Source organism: Euphorbia lathyris, chromosome 2 (genome assembly GCF_963576675.1).
Source record: "Euphorbia lathyris chromosome 2, ddEupLath1.1, whole genome shotgun sequence".
Lineage (NCBI taxonomy): Eukaryota > Viridiplantae > Streptophyta > Magnoliopsida > Malpighiales > Euphorbiaceae > Euphorbia > Euphorbia lathyris.
In genome coordinates this window covers 64,668,449-64,689,351 of record NC_088911.1, presented here as the reverse complement: position 1 = coordinate 64,689,351, position 20,903 = coordinate 64,668,449, and the positions used below count along the sequence as shown (strand labels likewise).

General features: G+C 36.9%; 1 pseudogene; it reads left to right on the top strand.

Moving 5' to 3' along the window:
* The window catches only part of LOC136217068 (uncharacterized), a 48,875-nt pseudogene extending 29,964 nt beyond the window's left edge, over positions 1-18,911 (top strand).
* The last annotated feature ends 1,992 nt before the right edge of the window (positions 18,912-20,903 follow it).

The window sequence follows — 20,903 nt, the reverse complement described above, 5'->3', positions numbered from 1 at the left end:
TGCTTCATTCTTATCTCCAAAGCCATACCCTCCATGAACACTCTCAAACCCATCTCGCCTAGAACCCACGTGTCCATTGAGATCACCCCCTAGTACCATTTTTTCATCCCTAGGAACCTGTTGCACCACTTTCTCTAAGTCATCCCAAAAAGCTTGTCTTATAGACACATCTAATCCTATTTGTGGCGCATATGCACTAATGACATTCACAACCTCATCCCCTATCACTAGCTTAACACTCATAATTCTATCGCTCTTCCTAGACACCGCTACTACCTCATCAATATACTCCCTATCAATAAGAATACCTACTCCATTTCTACCCTTATCCTTTCCTGAGTACCAAAGCTTATAACCCCAAGGAGCTATCTCTCTAGCCTTGGCTCCAACCCACTTGGTTTCTTGTAGGCATAATATATTTATTCTCCTCCTCTTCATAACATCTACAATTTCAGCTAATCTTCCTGTCAAAGAACCTATGTTCCATGTCCCAAAGGGCTATCACTCTTCGTTCAGGGAAAAATTACTTAGGTCCGGAAATGCCCGGAAATTCAACTTTGCCAGATTGATTTACCAAAGTCCAAAGAAGATACATTAAACCAAAAATATGCACCAATTGATTCGAGTACAAAAACTTTTGTACCCAAACCACATTTTCCACACAAAGTCTGCAATAAAGACTATGACAAACAACTTTTAACATTTTTAGACAAACTTAAAACTTTGCATATTAATTTGACGTTTATGGATGTGATTACGCAAATTCCCAATTATGGTAAATTCCTCAAAGATTTAATTTCAAAGAAAATCAGTTGGGAAGGAATTTCATCCATTTCACTAACTGAAGATTGCAGTTCAATTGCATCAAGTAATTTGCCCACCAAACTCAAAGATCCCGGATGTTTTACCATTCCGTGTAAATTGGGAGATATTGAATTCCCAAGTTGTCTTTGTGATTTAGGGGCAAGTATAAATTTGATGCCGTTATCAATTTTTAATAAGTTAGGCTTAGAAGAAGATATCAAACGTACCAATATGGTTTTGCAATTAGCGGATCAAACCACTAAAAGACCATATGGTATTATTGAGGATGTTTTAGTTAAAGTTGCCAAATTTATTTTTCCTACCGATTTCGTTATATTAGATTTTGCATATGACGTTAATTGTCCGCTAATCTTTGGTAGACCGTTCATGAACACGGGACGTACTCTAGTTGATGTGTCGGAAGGGAAAGTAGTTTTACGAATAGGAGACGATAAGATTGAGTTTGATATGAACCAAGCGATGAAATATCCTATGGAGGACTTCGCTTGTATGAAACTTGATTTAATTGAAGAATGTGTAAATGACATTGTTCAAAAAGAAGAAATAATAGAACCTATAATGAGTGAGGAACTAGAAGATAAGGACCCAGAGCCTTTGATTCGTGAAGATGGACCAGTTCCGCCTTCAATTATAGTTCCACCTAAATTAGAACTTAAAGAATTACCAAGTCATTTGAGGTACGCTTTCTTAGGCGAAGGCGACTCTCTACCTATAATTATCTCTAACAAACTAACACAAGTTCAAGAAGAGAAATTGAAAGAAGTTGTTAGAAATAGGATAGGAAGTATGGGTTGGCAAATTTCAGACTTAAAAGGTATTAATCCGAGCATTGTAATGCACAGAATTCACTTAGAAGAAGATAAGCCACCTAAAGCGGATAGGCAAAGCGCCTTAATCCGAATATGAAAGAAGTTGTCAAAAATGAGATTACTAAACTTCTAGACAATGGAATCATTTATCCTATTTCGGATAGTGAATGGGTTAGTCCAATCCATTGTGTACCTAAAAAGGGAGGCATAACAGTTGTAAGAAATGACGAAGGTGAATTAATACCTACACGAACCACCACTGGTTGGAGGGTTTGTATAGACTATAGGAACCTTAATAAAGCAACTAGGAAAGATCATTTTCCTCTACCTTTCATTGATCAAATGATCAAAAGAATAGCTGGTCATGCTTTCTATTATTTTCTAGACGGTTACTCCGGATTCTTTCAAATATATATTTACCCGGATGAGCAAGATAAAACAACCTTCACATGTCCTTACGGAACATTTGCATATAGGAGAATGCCCTTTGGTCTATATAACGCACCTGCAACATTTCAACGTTGTATGACTGCAATTTTTAATGATTTCATTGAAGATATCCTGGAAGTTTTTATGGATGATTTTCAGTTTATGGAGATTCTTTCGATTCATGCCTACAAAACTTGGATAAAGTTTTGTCTAGGTGTGAAGAAACAAATTTGGTATTAAACTGGGAAAAATGTCATTTCATGGTTGACGAGGGAATTGTTTTAGGTCACAAAATATCTGAAAAAGGATTAGAAGTGGATAGAGCAAAAACTTCAGTAATAGAAAAATTACCCTCTCCAACTACTGTTAAGGGAGTAAGGTCATTTTTAGGACATGCCAGTTTTTACAGAAGATTTATTAAGAATTTCTCTGTAATTTCCAAACCACTTACTAATTTACTCATGAAAGATTCAACCTTTGATTTTAATGAAGATTGCGTTAAAGCTTTCGAAACATTGAAAACAGCTTTAGTCAGTGCACCTATTATTGCTAAACCTGATTGGGAATTACCCTTTGAAATTATGTGTGATGCAAGCGACTTAGCTGTCGGATGTGTTTTAGGTCAAAGGAAGGATAAGAAACTTCATGTTCTTTATTATGCAAGTCACACACTTTCTGGTGCACAATTAAACTACACCACAATAGAGAAAGAAATGTTAGCTGTAGTCTTTGCATGCGATAAGTTTAGGTCATACTTGTTTGGTTCGAAAGTTATTATTTATACTGATCATGCAGCTTTAAGGTATTTATTTGCTAAAAAGGATGCTAAACCACATCTAATTAGATGGGTTTTATTTCTACAAGAATTTGATATAGAAATTAAAGACAAAAAGGGAGTCGAAAACCTTATCGTCGATCATCTATCAAGGCTCGAAGATAAAAACGGTCCTATAGGTGAAACTAACGGTATACGAGATGATTTCCCCGATGAATATCTCTATCAAATTGAAAGTGTCATGTCACCATGGTACGCGGATATTGCAAATTATCTTGCAGCCAACATTGCTCCGGAAGGATTAACTTTCCAACAAAAGAAGAAATTCTTCTTTGACATTAAACAGTATTTTTGGGAAGATCCTTTTTTGTTCAAGACTTATGGTGACGGGATAATTAGGAGATGCGTTGGTGAAAATGAATATGAATCCATCATGTCGGAATGCCATTCTAGCTCTTATGGAGGACATAATGGAGTTAGTAAGACAGTAGCTAGAATATTTGAATGTGGTTTCTTTTGGCCTACGATGTTTAAAGACGTCCGTTCATTTATTACTCGTTGTGATAAGTGCCAAAGAACAGGAAATTTAGGAAGGAAAGATGAGATGCCCCTCACAACCATGTTAGAAGTTGAAGTCTTCGACATGTGGGGAATAGATTTCATGGGACCTTTTCCTCCTTCTAATGGTAAAACTTACATATTAGTCGCCGTTGATTATGTTTCAAAGTGGGTTGAAGCAATTGCAACCCCGAAAAACGATTCCAAAGTAGTTGTTAGTTTTCTTGACGATATATTTTGTAGATTTGGTTGTCCAAGAGTCATCGTTAGTGATGGCGGTACCCATTTTATTAACCGAAGTTTTGATATGCTTATGAAAAAATATGGAGTACGCCACCGCGTGTCAACGCCATACCATCCTCAATCAAATGGTCAGGCGGAGATATCAAATAGAGAACTCAAATGGATTCTAGAGAAAACAGTTTCATCTTCAAGAAAAGATTGGTCTTGTAAACTCAACAATACGTTATGGGCATACCGTACTGCATTTAAAACACCAATAGGAATGACTCCATACCGCTTAGTGTATGGGAAGGCATGTCATTTGCCAGTCGAATTAGAACACAAAGCCTATTGGGCTATTAGGGAACTTAACTTTGATTTACGACAAGCAGGTAAGAAACGTTTGCTCGACTTAAATGAGTTAGATGAGTTACGTCATCTATCTTACGAAAATGCGAAGATTTATAAAGAAAAAGTGAAAAATGGCACGATGCCAAGATTAAAGGCAAACACTTTAATATTGGGGATAAGGTGCTGTTATTTAATTCACGGCTTCGTTTATTTCCAGGAAAACTTAAGTCCAGATGGATAGGACCATATTTAGTCTTCAAAACATTCGATTATGGTTCTTTAGAACTTGAAGGACCTAACGGAGTTCGTTTCAAAGTTAATGGTAATCGATGCAAAATTTATTACGAAAAATATTTCAAATATAGGAATTAAGTTCGTAACAAGATTATCCGACGTATAATTTGTTTAGCTTTTCTAACACAGTTTATTTTGTTTTATTTCTTTTAAATTTTTTGTTCATTCCATTTTTCATTTTTAATTAATTATTGATTTTTTATTTATTTTATTTTATTTTACACATGCCATTTTTATGATTAGATGATTTTATATTATGATTTATATGCATAAAATATGTTTATTTCATGATTTTAGATTTGATTTTAGGCAATTAGTTCACAATTGAAGTTTCAGGCGATTCTCTGCCGAGAATTTGGAATTCTCAGTCGAGAATTCTCCTTTTCAAAATTGTCAAATAGGTTAGGTTTTTTCTGAACTTACCGAGAATATTTAATTCTCGGCCGAGAATCGGAAAATGGGTTTCGATGCCTGATTTCCGCAAGGAAATTCTCGGTCGCGACACACGTTATTTCTGCACCATCAGACCTGAATCATCTTCAACCTGTAGACAAACCCTTTCATAAACGAAAAATTAAGTTTCTTCAATTCAGAAAGGTATAATTTTATGCATTTTCGCATCAAAACAACACCTCATTTCATCCTAAAATCTTATAAATAAGTCCTTGAAGATCATGGTTCTGTTACATTCTTTTCATCTTTGTCAGATCAATTTTCTGATTTTCTTCAAACAACCATTTTTTTCCTAAGTTACAGAAACCTTGTTTCTTTAAGTTCTTTACCATGCCTACTACACACAAAACCTCAAAGAAAAATGCTGCTTCAAGCAACAAACGTCCAGACTTGTCCAAACGATATGGTGCGCCATTTCCTATTTTCAATCACGATGAAGGAAGGTGCTACTGGAGGCTCCGTTATACATTCTTTGTTGGAATATTATATATGGATGACTTCTTGAATGATCAACTTGGAATAAGCGATGACATGAGTCGCTATTTGGAATGCTTAGGGTGGACGAAATTCGCCAAAATGCGATTTCCAATCATTGGCGATTGGATTCTGGAATTTTTCTGTACCGTTCGTTTCATTAACAAACGACGGGTCCGTCTTAGTTTTCTTCGAGATGGCGAAATCTTTACTTTTGGATATCCAGAGTTGCAGGCCTGGTTTGGTTTTCCCCCGAGGGATACAATCAAACGTCATCCTGGCAAAGACATGACATCCACGGACATTTGGAGAATGCTTACTGGTTTTGGCGTTTCAACCTTAGACTCGCCTACAATCATTCCTTTCACTCCAACTCAATGCTGTATTTACACAAATTCTTGTGTCACAGTTTGTTCAGTCGCACATTTAGTAGTGTGGTCCGTGACACCGATTTATATGTTCTTGGAGATATATTCCAAGGAAATACAGTTGATTCTTCAAAAATTCTGATGGAGGGTCTTGTCGCCGCTTCTCGATCCAAGGATAAAAAGATTGGGTTCGGCAATATAATCTGTGGAATAATTCTCGGTACCAAGGGTACTATTGATGTTCCTTGGAGTGATGATGAATTCTTCCCGACAATAGACTATGAGTTTTTAGAGTTCGAATGACTCGTAAAACGTGTCTTTCGTGCAGGCCCGCATTTTCTTTCTGCACCGGAACGTCAAGCTTTCGTGCAGTTAAAAATTGACCAATATAGGGTCACAGAAATCCTGCTTGATAGGGATGAATATATAGAATAGTTTAGGTTTTTCAATTTTATTTTGTACATATTTTTCTTATTTTGTTGTAATTGAATTGTTTATTTTTATATTTGTACATATGTGTTCTATTAATAAATTAACTTTTTCTATTCATCTTAGATCATTTGTTTTCTAATAGTTAAACATATTTGGTTAAATGACGATAATTAAATGTTTAGATTAATCTAATATGATTTCTTAATCCACACATAATCTCACTTCATAAACTTAATTCATTGGATTCAATACATTAAGTTTTTCCAATTCATTTAATTGATTAAATTCATTTCTTTAATATGTATTAATATGAACTTAATATGCACTTAATATGATTTTTTAACTTATATGCATAAATGAGCATTAAAGTTTTATTAATTCTTCATATACCATTTATTTCCCTTTAATTCAAATTAATAAGGCTAAACCTTTGGTTTTCCTTGCAATTAATGCTATTTATTTTAGTTTTTAAGTGCAAGTACAGTTTATATTAAGTTCAGGACACAAATTACCAACAAAATTGCACAAACCAAGTCAAAAGGCACCTAAAAAAGCCATTTTTGACCAATTCTCTACCGAGAATTTAAAATTCTCGATAAGTTCAGCAAAAACGGCCGAATTCAGAGCAATTTTTTCTCTGAAATTCGCTTTCCGCGACCGCGGATCCGCATTCTCGGTCGCGACACGCAACCTCAGGCAACATTAATTCCGATTTTTGCCCTATTTCAGGCCTATTCCTATTCCTATTCTACCTCTACATCTACCTATTTCACCCTATATAAACCTACCCCTTACACAAACCTCACATCACCTCACTTTTACTCTTCCCAATTTATTCTTTACCCTCTCTTCTCTCTTCTCAATTCATTACCTCATTTTACCCCTTTCAATTCATCTTCATCCTTTGCTCTTCTCTCTTTTTCACTTCTTCTTCTTCTTTACACAACCCTAGCCACCACCATTACCATGCCTAGACGAAAGACTGTTGGTCAAAAGCCTCCGGTTACGGAAGCTAATCGCCTTCGTATTCGTTGCGGAGCCTATTTCGATATCGAAACGGAGGAGGAAGCCGCTCGATTTCTTCACTTTTCAAATTCCAAGCGAGAGTTTGTGGATATGCACTTCCTTGATTTCAATTTGGTAACAGCATTAAACTTCTCCACTAGAATTGATGCTTTTATTGAGGCTTTGGGTTGGCAAGAGTTCGTTTTTATGCGTTTTCCCCATATCTATGAATACGTGGTGGAGTTTTTGGTCACCTTGACCATGAACAAGAAGAAGACATCAATTTCTTTTAGGAACAATGGTGTGACTTACACCATAGATTATGAGGCAATGGGAAACTTGTTTGGTTTCCCTACTACTGATTTTTATGATAAGCCTAAAGATTTTGATAATGATTCTGTTTGGCAAACTCTTTCGGACCAAGATTGTTTTAACTCCAAAAACACTTCAAGCAAGTTGATTAAGGACAATTGTGTGTTCTTCTTTCACAAATATTTGAGTTTTTCCTTGTTTGGTCGTGTTGAGAGTTTGAAGATTCAAGTTCGGGATTTGTTTGTTTTGGATAGTTTGTTTAAAGGTTTGAGGATTGATAGCATTGGTATATTGTTTGATAATTTGTTCCGTGCTTCGAGGGCTCACACAAATCAAGTCCCTCTCTGTAATTTTATCACGGCTATTGTTTTGGGAGCACGGGGTGAATTGGCCGATTATGACATGACCACCTACCATGGGTATATTCCAATTTTGGACATCTCGGCACTTGAGCGGGCTCACTTATTGCTTACTTCGGTTCCTCCCGTCTTTATTTCATATGCTTCCCGTATTGCCCATCTTCGTGGCACTATGGGTGGAGGAGCTTCAAGTTCTCAATTTGTAGGTACCGAAGAAGGAGGCGAGGCGGAAGGCGAGGAGGATGCACCGCAAGCTCAACCACAACCCCGAGCACCTCTAGAGGATGATCCGGTGGATTTGCGGAGAATTTTGAACCAAATCAATTCCAATAATCGTCAAATGCATTTAAGAATTGATGATTTGGTAGAAAATAACATGGTGATGAATTACAACCTCAATACTTTGAGGCGCGAGCATAGGTCTACTCGGTATCGGATGCTTTCATTCTTCCGTCGTCGAAATGTGGAGACTTCACCAACACCTCCGGATTCCCCGCCTAATGCTTAGGTTGTCTTCTTTATTTTTATTTTTATCTTGTTAAAGTTTGGTACAATATTTCTTTTTCTTATGTTTGGTACAATTTTTAATTTTATGTTGAATGATTTTAATTTGCTAATATTCTATCTTTATTTCGTATATCGGACTTTAAAGTTTTACTTGTCCTCAAGTAAAAGAAATCGAAAGACAAGGGATTGAGATTATTAAGAAACAAACCAACGGTTGGTTTTACCAAGTGTGTGATTTCAAAGTTAAAGTTTTATGCAAAGTTTTCGGTGAGTACCTACGCAAACAATCGAGCGACCAAAACTTGTTTGAAACCTCCATAATTAAAATTAATAGGCAATAATAACGGGGTTGATTATCTTTTGAGAACCCAATAATACCTCACCAAGGGATTTCACTCTTACGCTCAAACTTTGGTGGGTCGGTGTTTTAGCACTCTTCTTTGCACTTACCCGAGATCACTTTTGAGTTTGCATTTTCATCCGGGTTTTTCCTCTTATGTCATGGTTTAGACAGTATTAAAAATGAACCCGGAGGGGGGTTGTAATGTGGGTGGCTTTTTAGTGGTTAATTTTTGAAACTCGAGTTTAAATACCAATTTAGTGATCGTACCGCATTTTCATTTTGGCATCGGTGAGTTCATAAGATATAACTCGAAATTGCTCGGGTAGAGCTTGAGAATGCCTTTTTGCTCTTTATTGTATTTTTCTTTTTCGTTTTAGAGCGGCACAAAAACGGTTTCGAAAGCTTTTGGTGCTTACTTGTCAAGGCCTTTGGCTTGTTTCGGGTGCGACTTGATTTTGTTGGTATTTAATATAGAGGAAAAAGGGTTAAATGTTAAATAGGGTGTTAACAACAAAAAGTTGGTTAATAGGCTCGAGGGGGTTTCCTAGAGGTTAATGAAAACGAGAAAAATAATTTAAGAAAAGGATTAGACTAAGTGGATTCGTTTTATCATCTATTGCCATTTTAACCAAAATAAGTGTACTAAACCCGGTATTAGGTGCAAACTCTATGATTCGAGTGAAGTCAAAGCTCTCAAAAAATTGTGAAGGACATAGAGTTCTCGTACGAACTCTTTTAGGCTCAAAAATATCTCACAAAGGTTCGGGTTAAATTTTGTACTATCGAGTCTTCGCTAAATTTTCAAACATCCCGTTTTTATTGCCTTTTTAAGTTTCATTATGGAGATGACATGTGGGTTAGGACTCAATGTTTTTGTTTAGTATCACCTAAGCTTTGCATAAATTCTAGAACTTCAAAATTAAGACTAAAATTTCTTACTAAAATGATCCTTTGTGTCGACGTCTTTTTATTTAAGGACAAATAACGGACCATTTAATTGATTTCCGAGGGGGGTAGTTTGTCGGAAGAATTTTAGGGATCAATAAATTAGCTTAATTATTTAGTGCAAAACAAACTGAAGGTGCGGGGTTGCACGACCCTCTGCGTTATTAAAATGACGTCTATTCCCAGGACGTCGCAAAAGAAAAGAAAACAAAAACAAAAAGAAAGATAGAATTTAAATTGAAAGATAGAGGGTTATCTACCCATCTCACACTTAAAAACGCAATAAGTTCCAACATTGCGAAATAAATTTGAAGCACAAAGTGTAAAGAAAAAGAGTAAGGTAGAGAAGACTCCCTCAAACAACTTCCGATGGTGGTGGATATGACATGTTCCGCTCCCGATAGTAATGACGTGTGAAGTGTTCGAGGCATCAACTCTCGAACTCGGTTGGCATTTATTTAAAATATGAAATTTAAAATTTAAATTGGGTGTAAGATTATTAATGTAAATATTTTTATTGATTTATTAATTTATATATATATATATATTTATTATTATTTTTTTTATATATATATTTTTGTTTTTTTATTAAGAAAAAAAAACTAAAAATTTCAACTCGTTGCGGCCGGCGGGCGTCGCACAGCGGCGATGCCCAACGCTGCCTGCCAGCGCTGGGCAGCGCTGCGCGCGGAGCGTGCTGCCGCGCGCCCCGCGTGCCGCAGCTCCTGGAGCTGTGGCAGCGCTTGCACGCGGAGCGTGCTGCCGCATGCCGCAGCGGCCAGCAGCACCCTCTTTTTTTTTAATTTTATAAAATCAACATAAATATATTATATATAAAAAATAAAAATAAAAATAAAATAAAATAAAAATAAAATAAAATAATTTTTTTCATTTTTTCCATTTTTGTTTTATTTTTGCCAACGTCAATACTTACGATTCTCTTCCAGATCGTCCCACCGAATTGACACAAAATTACACGAACACCTAATAAAATGTAAGAAAAAATAATCAAGCACACAATAATAACTTAAATGTAAAAACTTAAAAGTAAATTAAAGACATAAAATTAAACTTTATTCGAGCTTGAGTTGCCTCCCAAGAAGCGCTACTTTATAGTCGGTGAGCTCGACTTAGAATTTCCTCTTAGGTGTATGCTTTCATTCGCGTTAGAAATGCAAATTCTTGAATAAACAATCCGTACCTACAAAACGGGTTGTTAGTTTCAAACAAATTTAACGAAAACAAAAAGCTATATTTAAAGAAATTATTGAAGAGTTTAGTTTGCTCCCTTTTTGACTCTTTTGGCAGTTCAAAAAGAGTGAAATATTCCGAGTTAGAATAAACCTCAAACTCTTCTAGTTTTGGATTCTTTTCCATGGGTTCACACGCAACCGGTGCATCGATTAGGATCTCCGGCTCCTCGCAGTTGAGACAACCTTCGGTATTTGGAGAGTCTTCTTGAGAAGGCTCAATTAACTCGAGCTTTACATTTTGACCAACCAGATTGGCGTCTCTAATCGATTCGTCCGCGGTTGAATCGATACGAGACTTCAATCTGGCGATTTGATTTCCCAAATCCCTACAAAATGCCTCAGTGTTAGATAATCTCACATGAATATCTTTAAGCATAGAGATTACCACATCGAGTTGCGAGGTTGATTGTTGGTGTGAACATCCGTCATCCTTGTGGTCGTCCCACAGACACGACTATAAGGCGTCATATCATGAAAAAGATCATTACTAACAACAAAATAAATTATTCACAAAAAGAGAATAATATAAAAGAAGTTGATATAAACAATTTATACAAAAAGAATGCTTAAACTAACAATAAAACGTTTTTGTCTAATATTGCAAGAAATTATAAATCCCCGGCAACGGCACCAAAAACTTGATGTGTGTCACCTAGTAGTGTTCTTTTTAACGACGAAATGTATATTACGATGATTGCGCTATGACTATGGATGTGGTCTTTCTAAGTGCTTTGTATCTACTAGACGTCACTACTTAGGGGCAAGTGTACCCCATCGTATCAAGTAATAATCCGGTTAAGATCGGGTATCGAATCCACGGGATTTATAACTGCAAGTATTAAACGACTCGGTTTTATATGTTATTTAAGCGGTGAATACTTTGAGGTTAGTGTGGGACAAAACTACAAACTACTCCTAGCTACGTGTGAGGCGAATTTATATAACGAAACTCTATGGAGTGATATGAATGCGATAAGTTATAACTATGACAAATAATGACTCCTAATACATATATGGTTAATGTTTTGCTCTTGCAAAGACGACTACGTGTAGAGAAACCGACCCGTGAAGTACTTAGACTACGTGGTTCCTAGTCAAGGCGTGTCTAATGCTTGGGACCAAAAATTAGGGCCCGTAAGTTCCATGGTTTGTCAATTCCTACGGTTTCCGGTTTGTCACTTCCGGTAAGGCAACACCTATATGAATCCCTAAAAATAGCCCGAATGGCGTCGGAAGTCGCGTTCTCCTACACAACAATCAATTATAAATATCAAAACAAATAACAAACATCAACACATATATAGAAAAGAAGATTATGAATCATAAATTATAAATATGGAAAGTGTAAATATGGATTACAAATAAGCCTAGTACATAGGATGAGATCAAGCTAATTAGCAAGTGTAAAGGGAAGAATCCACCCTCGGAACTAGCTAACCGGACTCAAAAGCCGTCTCTAAGGACTTGAATGGTGGAGCTCTCGAGCTTGGTGTGCGGAGATGGAGCGGGACTTTGATGAAATGCCGGGAGCAACGGACAAGCTCTCGAGATGGAAGAGTTTAGTTACACAAAGCCTAAAAACAAATCTAAACTACAACAATCAAAACAAGTATAGTTTTTGCTCTCTCTAATGGTGTATCTTTGTGTGTATCAAGAGCTGCCTATTTATACATATCAAGCTAGGGCAAAATTGTAACTTTGCAAGGTACAAGTATGGAGCAACATTATTTGTGTAGAAATCCCATAATACGCCCCGCGTATGGTGGAGTATGACCCGCGTGTATGCCCATTCCGTCGGAAATCTCATGCATGTGGACCAATTCCGGATCTTGATGTCTCAAACACGCCCCCCGTAGGATGGATTGCGCCTTGCGTGTTTGAGTCTCTGACTTTTTATTGCTTGATTTGGTCCTTTTACGCCGTGCGTAGCTTGAGGCACGCCCTGCGTGAATGAGTTTCTGATATTTTTGCATTGAAGAATTCCCTTACACGCCTTGCGTGTAAGGTGGTACGCCCCGCGTATGGATCGTTGACTCGGGGAGACCATGCAGTCTGACTTTTCAGGATTAGGCAATTATTTCTGACATGTGTTATATGCCTCGCGTAAGTTGGCGTACGCCTCGCGTATGCTGACTAGATTCCGCGTGGTGTTTGTGGATAGGGCAATTATTTCTGACTTTATGTTTCACGCCCCGCATATGGGATGATGCGCCTCGCGTATTTGAGTGGATTTTCACTCCTTGCTCGTACCTGAAATACAAATCTCGGGGCCGAGTTAGCTTGATGTTTTTATTTCCTAAATTACTCAAAAATAAGGGAAATTAACTGAATGCATGGAATTTATTTTTATTCCGTTATTTTATTAAAACACTCTATTTTTGCAATTAAACTTATTTTTTTTTTTCTAAAATTAACCCGTAAATCACGCTAAAAGATAGGGGTAAAATACCCCTATCAGTGGAGTTTTTGGTCACCTTGACCATGAACAAGAAGAAGACATCACTTGCTTTTAGGACCAATGTGGTGACTTACACCATAGATTATGAGGCAATGGGAAACATGTTTGGTTTCCCTACTACTGATTTTTATGATAAGCCTAAAGATTTTGATAATGATTCTGTTTGGCAAACTCTTTCGGACCAAGATTGTTTTAACTCCAAAAACACTTCAAGCAAGTTGATTAAGGACAATTGTGTGTTCTTCTTTCACAAATATTTGAGTTTTTCCTTGTTTGGTCGTGTTGAGAGTTCGAAGATTCAAGTTCGGGATTTGTTTGTTTTGGATAGTTTGTTTAAAGGTTTGAGGATTGATAGCATTGGTATATTGTTTGATAATTTGTTCCGTGCTTTGAGGGCTCACACAAATCAAGTCCCTCTCTGTAATTTTATCACGGCTATTGTTTTGGGAGCACGGGGTGAATTGGCCGATTATGACATGACCACCTACCATGGGTATATTCCAATTTTGGACATCTCGGCACTTGAGCGGGCTCACTTATTGCTTACTTCGGTTCCTCCCGTCTTTATTTCATATGCTTCCCGTATTGCCCATCTTCGTGGCACTATGGGTGGAGGAGCTTCAAGTTCTCAATTTGTAGGTACCGAAGAAGGAGGCGAGGCGGAAGGCGAGGAGGATGCACCGCAAGCTCAACCACAACCCCGAGCACCTCTAGAGGATGATCCGGTGGATTTGCGGAGAATTTTGAACCAAATCAATTCCAATAATCGTCAAATGCATTTAAGAATTGATGATTTGGTAGAAAATAACATGGTGATGAATGACAACCTCAATACTTTGAGGCGCGAGCATAGGTCTACTCGGTATCAGATGCTTTCATTCTTCCGTCGCCGAAATGTGGAGACTTCACCAACACCTCCGGATTCCCCGCCTAATGCTTAGGTTGTCTTCTTTATTTTTATTTTTATCTTGTTAAAGTTTGGTACAATATTTCTTTTTCTTATGTTTGGTACAATTTTTAATTTTATGTTGAATGATTTTAATTTGCTAATATTCTATCTTTATTTCGTATGCTTTATTTCGTGCTTATTTTTCATGATATCTCGATTTTTGCACCAATGAGGACATGGTCCAATTTAAGTGTGGGAGGAGATATACATATATCATTTTAATTTTTAGCACAAATACTAAATGCAACGAATAATTTTTATGCAAATGCAACATATATTGCAACACATTTTATTTCACACTATTTTTTTTAACCTTACATTTCATATGTTTAAAAATAAGTTAATATGATTATTATGTTTTAGGTTATCGTTATCTATAGAAATAATATTTCTATACGGGTAATTTTTTTCAAATTTTTCACAAATCTCCGATACGATTTTAAATAAAAATTGTCTCGAGTGAATGTATTTAAGTAAACACTTCTTTATTTCAATCTCTATTTTATATCATGAATTCATGATAAAATAAATCTTGTTTTAAATTTTCAATTAGGTTTATAGGCATTAAATTGAACTAACAATTTTAGCTCGGTTTGATTTCGTCTTACGTTAACACCAATTGAAGTTTTTAAGGAAACTTTAGCCATAATACATGTTGAATTTTAAGTCAATATAGGATGAATGTGCTATCTTTCTTTTTCCCAAGTTACAATTTCAATTTTATATTTCATATTAATTAATCAATTAGTTGAATTCTTAACTTTTGGCCACGATTGAGACCAACCTTATCACAATCGAGGTATGAAAGGGAAGAAAATTAAGTACCGTTTACTTTTGGCCACGGTTGCGACCACCCTTATCACAATCGAGGTATGGAAGGAACGTTTAAGCAAAAAATAAGCGTGTTTAAGTTTAAAGTAACGATTGCATCCACCCATGGCATGGTCGGTACCTCTTAAGCGAACACAAAACAATAAAAATACGTATAAGGTTACAATCAAGACCACCTTTATCTCGGGCGTAACCAAGTAAATAAATTAATCCTAAGTACTTATTCATTTTATATATTTCATATATTAGTTTAGGTTTGGGAAAGGAAATTTTGTGCTTTGAAATGCCTTGAGATGAAAGACTCAATAACTCTAGGGGAATGATTACGGACTTGTTAATCACATACTTTGTACATCATTCCGTTATGCAAAGATTAAATATAATTCTTTGAAAATTAATTTAATAAGTTGCATACGGCTAGAAGCAATAAGAACCTAATGGGTCACACATAAGACTTGGAACCCAAAAGAGAGACAGATGTTAATTAATTAACGGACTCCCAATTGAGCCCAATAAGGCCCAATTACTCAAGGGGGGCGATTTTATGCATGGTGATGCATAAATAATTAGTTTGATTTTATTAATCCTAATTAGATTAGGATTATGAATTAAATTAATTAAAGGATAAATAAATTAGGAGTTTTAATTAGATTATATTACTCCTATTATTATCCAATAAGGTTATTATTATTAGCTTTTATATTTAGATATATTAATAGATAATAATTAAGAATTCTATTCCGAATTGAATTCTTATTCAATAACCTAATTCTATCTAACTAAGGATTAGATACAAGAAAGATTATAAATACCCCCCTATAGGATTTTCGAAATTCAATCCTAAGAAAATAGAGAGAGAATTTTGACCCCTAGCTCGAGGACGAGATTTTCCACTGCTTCCTTCCGTTCAATTGATTTTCATCTCTTTCTTTTTATCCTTGATCTTGTGTTGATTAAGTAGAGACAATCTACTTTGGTTGTTATAAACGGTTGATTCTAACTTGATCTTCTATTGTTTTGTTTTGTGCTCGGGAACTCGAAGTAAGAGTTGTGGGCACTTCGTTTGCAACGGTAGATAGAACTTCTGAAAGGTATTTCTTCTTATCCCTCTTTGTATGAAATAATGATTAACGGATCTTGGGGTTAATGGAAATAGGTTAAAAATTTTATATTTCCGCTACTATACGTTAGCCTATTTTCCTTCAATAGAGCCAGGCATGAAGACGATGATGATGCAGTTTATGAAGCAAACACAAGCGTCAATTAAAAATCTGGAAACACAAGTCCATCAATTAGCTACATCTACGTCAAAAGGAAAGGGAATAATGCCAAGCAACACGGAGCCAAACCCAAAGGGCGATGTCATGGCCATCACTCTGAGATCTGGTAAGCAAACTCAACCAACTGTATCTACTGATGAAAATGCTGAGTGTGCAGGAACATCCGAAGAAACTGAAGGAGAGCAGGAACAAACTGTTCCTAGTCAAGAAGAAACCGTCGAAAAAAAATCCACCAGTGAGCAAGATCAGGGGGAACGCGGAAAGATGTACAAGCCACCTCCGCCATATGTTCCACCTGTGCCATATCCAACGTGGTTAATCAACAAAAAGCTGGAAGAACAGAATTCTAAGGTGCTAGACACTTTGAGGAAGTTGCATATCAACATTCCCTTCGTGGAAGCACTTGCCCAGATGCCGACATACGCGAAATTCCTAAAAGACATCTTGTCAAACAAGAAAAAGCTGGAAAACATATCAATGATCCAACTCAACAGGGATTTTTCTTCAATACTCCAGAACAAGCAGCAGCTTCCGAAAAAGCTAAAAGATCTAGGGAGTTTTTCTATTCCTTGTTCAATTGGAAGGTTAAATATTGAAAATGCACTATGTGACCTAGGAGCTAGCATAAACCTAATGCCGTATTCTGTATATGCTAAACTAGGATTAGGAGAACCACAACCAACCAGAATGTCAATTCAGTTGGCCGATCGATTAGTATGTTATCCTAGGGGAGTCGTGGAAGATGTGTTGGTCAAAGTAGGAAAATTCATATTGCCTGTTGATTTTATCATAATGGACATAGATGATGACCTGCATGTTCCTATTATCCTAGGGAGACCGTTTTTAGCAACGGGTAAAGGATTGATAGATGTGGGAGAGGGACAACTATTTTTAAGAATTAATGGGGAGGAGATCATTTTTAAAATGAATGAGGCAATGAGACGAGCTAACACTAGTGATGACACATGCTGTTTCTTAGATGATTTCTAAAGTCTTTCCCCTTTGCAGGAATAGGACACTCTGGAAACTCTATTGGGAGAAGAGGTGAACTTATGTGAAGGAACAGGCTATTCCATTGAATCCAACCTACCTACACCTCCTTTAGATCCTACTGTCCCCACTCATCAAGAACCACCGGAGATACCAACTGTACCATTATCTAAACCTGAACTGAAACCTTTACCTTCACATCTCGAGTATGCCTTCCTGGAACCACCCAGCGGGAGCCCAGTTATTATATCTTCAAAGTTAAGTCCTGATCAGAAAGCTCAACTCATGGAGGTACTGCGAAGGAACAAGGATGCAATCGCATGGAAAATTGATGATATCAAAGGTATCAGTCCGACAGTTTGTGTCCACAGAATTTTGATGGAGAAGGATCACAAGCCATCTGTCCAGCCACAGCGCAGATTGAACCCCCACATGAAGGAAGTCGTGCGAAAAGAGGTGATCAAGCTGCTGGATGTCGGAATTATTTATCCCATTTCCGATAGTGTGTGGACAAGCCCTGTTCATGTTGTACGAAAGAAGGGAGGAACGACCGTGGTACTCAACGAGAAAGACGAGTTGGTCCCCACGAGAACCATAACAGGATGGCGAGTTTGTGTGGATTATCGAAAGCTCAACGAAGCCACATGGAATGATCATTTTCCTTTGCCCTTCATCGACCAGATGTTAGAACGGTTAGCGGGATATGCATTCTATTGTTTCCTAGACGGTTACTCGGGGTACAATCAGATTGCAATTCACAGTGAAGATCAGGAGAAGACAACGTTCACATGTCCATATGGAACCTATGCCTACAGACGGATGCCGTTTGGACTGTGCAACGCTCCAGCCACGTTTCAAAGATGCATGATGTCTATATTTCATGATATGGTGGAGCGGACTGTAGAAATTTTCATGGAAGATTTCTCTGTTTATGGAGACTCTTTTGGAAATTGTCTAAACAACCTCGAAGCTGTGCTTGTGCGATGCAAGGAACCCCATTTAGTTTTAAATTGGGAGAAATGCCACTTCATGGTTACTGGTGGAATTGTTCTCGGGCATAAGATTTCGGAAAAGGGGATGGAAGTGGATAAGGCTAAAGTGGAAGTGATAGTGAAGCTGGTTGTTCCAACTAATGTAAAGGATGTGAGAAGTTTTCTGGGACACGCAGGGTTCTACCGCAGATTTATCAAAGATTTTTCAAAGATTGCGCTGCCTTTGTCAGCACCACTTCATAAGGATGTGGAATTTTCATTTGATATGAGCTGTCTAAAAGCTTTTGAACTATTGAAAGGCAAGCTGGTCAACTCGCCCATACTGGCAGGACCCGACTGGGAACAACCTTTTGAGATGATGTGTGATGCAAGCGATACATGTGTGGGAGCTGTTCTTGGGCAGAGGATTGAGAAGAAGTTCAGACCTATCTATTATGCAAGCAAAACATTAACCGAGACCCAACAGAATTATACCACGACCGAGAAGGAGCTCCTCGCAGTTGTGTATGCTTTCGACAAATTTCGCCCCTACTTGGTGCTGTCAAAAGTCATTGTTCACACAGACCATGCTGCACTACGCTACTTGTTCGCAAAAAAGGATGCAAAGCCGAGGCTGATATGGTGGTTACTCTTACTTCAAGAGTTCGATCTCGAAATAAAGGATAAGAAGGGAACGAAAAATGTTGAAGGAAAATAGGCTAACATATGGCAGCGGGAATATAAAAATTTTAACCTATTTCCATTAACCCAAGATCCGTTAATCATTATTTCATATAAAGAGGGATAGAAAGAAATACCTTTTAGAAGTTCTATCTACCGTTGCAAACGAAGTGCCCACAACTCTTACTTCGAGTTCCCAAGCACAAAACAAAACAATTGAAGATCAAGTTAGAATCAACCGTATATAACAACCAAAATAGATTGTCTCTAATTAATCAACACAAAATCAAGGATAAAGAGAAAAGAGATGTAATCAATTGAACGAAATGAAACAGTGGATAATCTCGTCCTTATGGTGTAGGTCGAAATTCTCTCTCCCGGTTTGCTATGTGTGTTTCAAAAATTCACATGTAGGGGGTATTTATATTCTCTTGTATCTAAACCCTGGTTAGATAGAATTAGGTTACTGAATAAGAATTTAATTCGGAATATAATTCTTATTTATTATCTATAATTATATCTTAAATATAAAGATAATAATAGTAATCCTTATAGGATAATAATAGGAGCAGTTTAATCTAGTTAAAACTCCTAACTTATTTATCCTTTAATTAATTTAATTCACAATCATAATCTAATTAGGATTGTTAAAATCAAATTAAATTATTCATGTATTTTCATACATGAAAATCGCCCCACCCCATGCACTGGGCCTTAGCGGGCTCAGTTGGGCTTCCATTAATTAATTAACATCCGTTTCTCTTTTGGGTTCCAAGTCTTATGTGAGACCCATTAGGTTCTTATTGCTTCTAGCTGTATGCAACTATTAAATTAATTTTCACAGAATTATATTTAATCTTTGCATAACGGAATGAGTACGCAAAATGTGATTGGCAAATCCGAAACATTCCCCCAGAGCTATAAGAAGACAGGTTGATTCTGTCGTTGACCTTTCCGTATTAGTTACAGTATAATTCGATCCTTTATCAACTACATCCTTGAACTGAATCTTATGACTATGGATAATGTCAAGTCACATATAGCGAGACATTCATTTTACTTGTACAGGCCGAGTCAACTCCAATTAGATAGGTTAAGTGAAATCTGTATTTCAAGTCTTAAGCTATCACCTTGAAAGGATTTAGAGTCAAGTCTTCCACAAGCGATCCATGGATGTATCTCCCATTTATCGGGAGTGATAAATGCTCAATCCAATGTATAACTATCCTGCAATTACTTCCTGTGATACCCAACGTCTGCCGTTCACACCCCAGAGTCATCTCTGTTATGGATCGTGTTACAACAGGATCAAAGCGTCACATTCCGTAATCCAGAATTACTAATTAACATTCCTTTGAGTCTGAGGATTACTTATACCTATTAATACCAATGAGATGAACATGTGACAAGGATGAATCTACCCATCCTGTTATCTCAAGTCGGGTCCCCAATCCTAATGAACTTCTTTTCATTGGATCCATGTAACTGTCCAGATATCTGTATATATGAATCTTGTGAGATCAGCTTTCTGTCTCGACAGAAGACAATATTACATGCAAGTCTCAGCAGTGATATGTCAATCCTAAACATATTACTTGACTTGGGGTGGTTTTAAGTTTATTAGTTTATTATAAAGTTTCATCTCACTTCATGCTTGTATGAACACTTTATAATCACTTTAAACAAACTTACGGATTTCCTTTTATTAGACTGTATTTAGTTCTTAAAAGGGATTGCCTTTATATAGTTATGAAAACATATATCTCATTAAAACAAACGATATAAAGAACACTTCATTTACATTAAGTTTGTATCCTAGAACAATTGTCTATAGGACACTAAACCCCAACAAATGTGGCTGCTGATCATTTGTCAAGAATTCCTCACCAAAGCAGCCAGGAACAACCAGAGATTTTGGAAGACTTTCCAGACGAACGTCTCTATACTGCACAGCCTGCTCCATGGTTTGCCGACATTGCCAATTATCTAGCCAGTTCACTTAAACCTCACAACATGTCCACTAATCAAA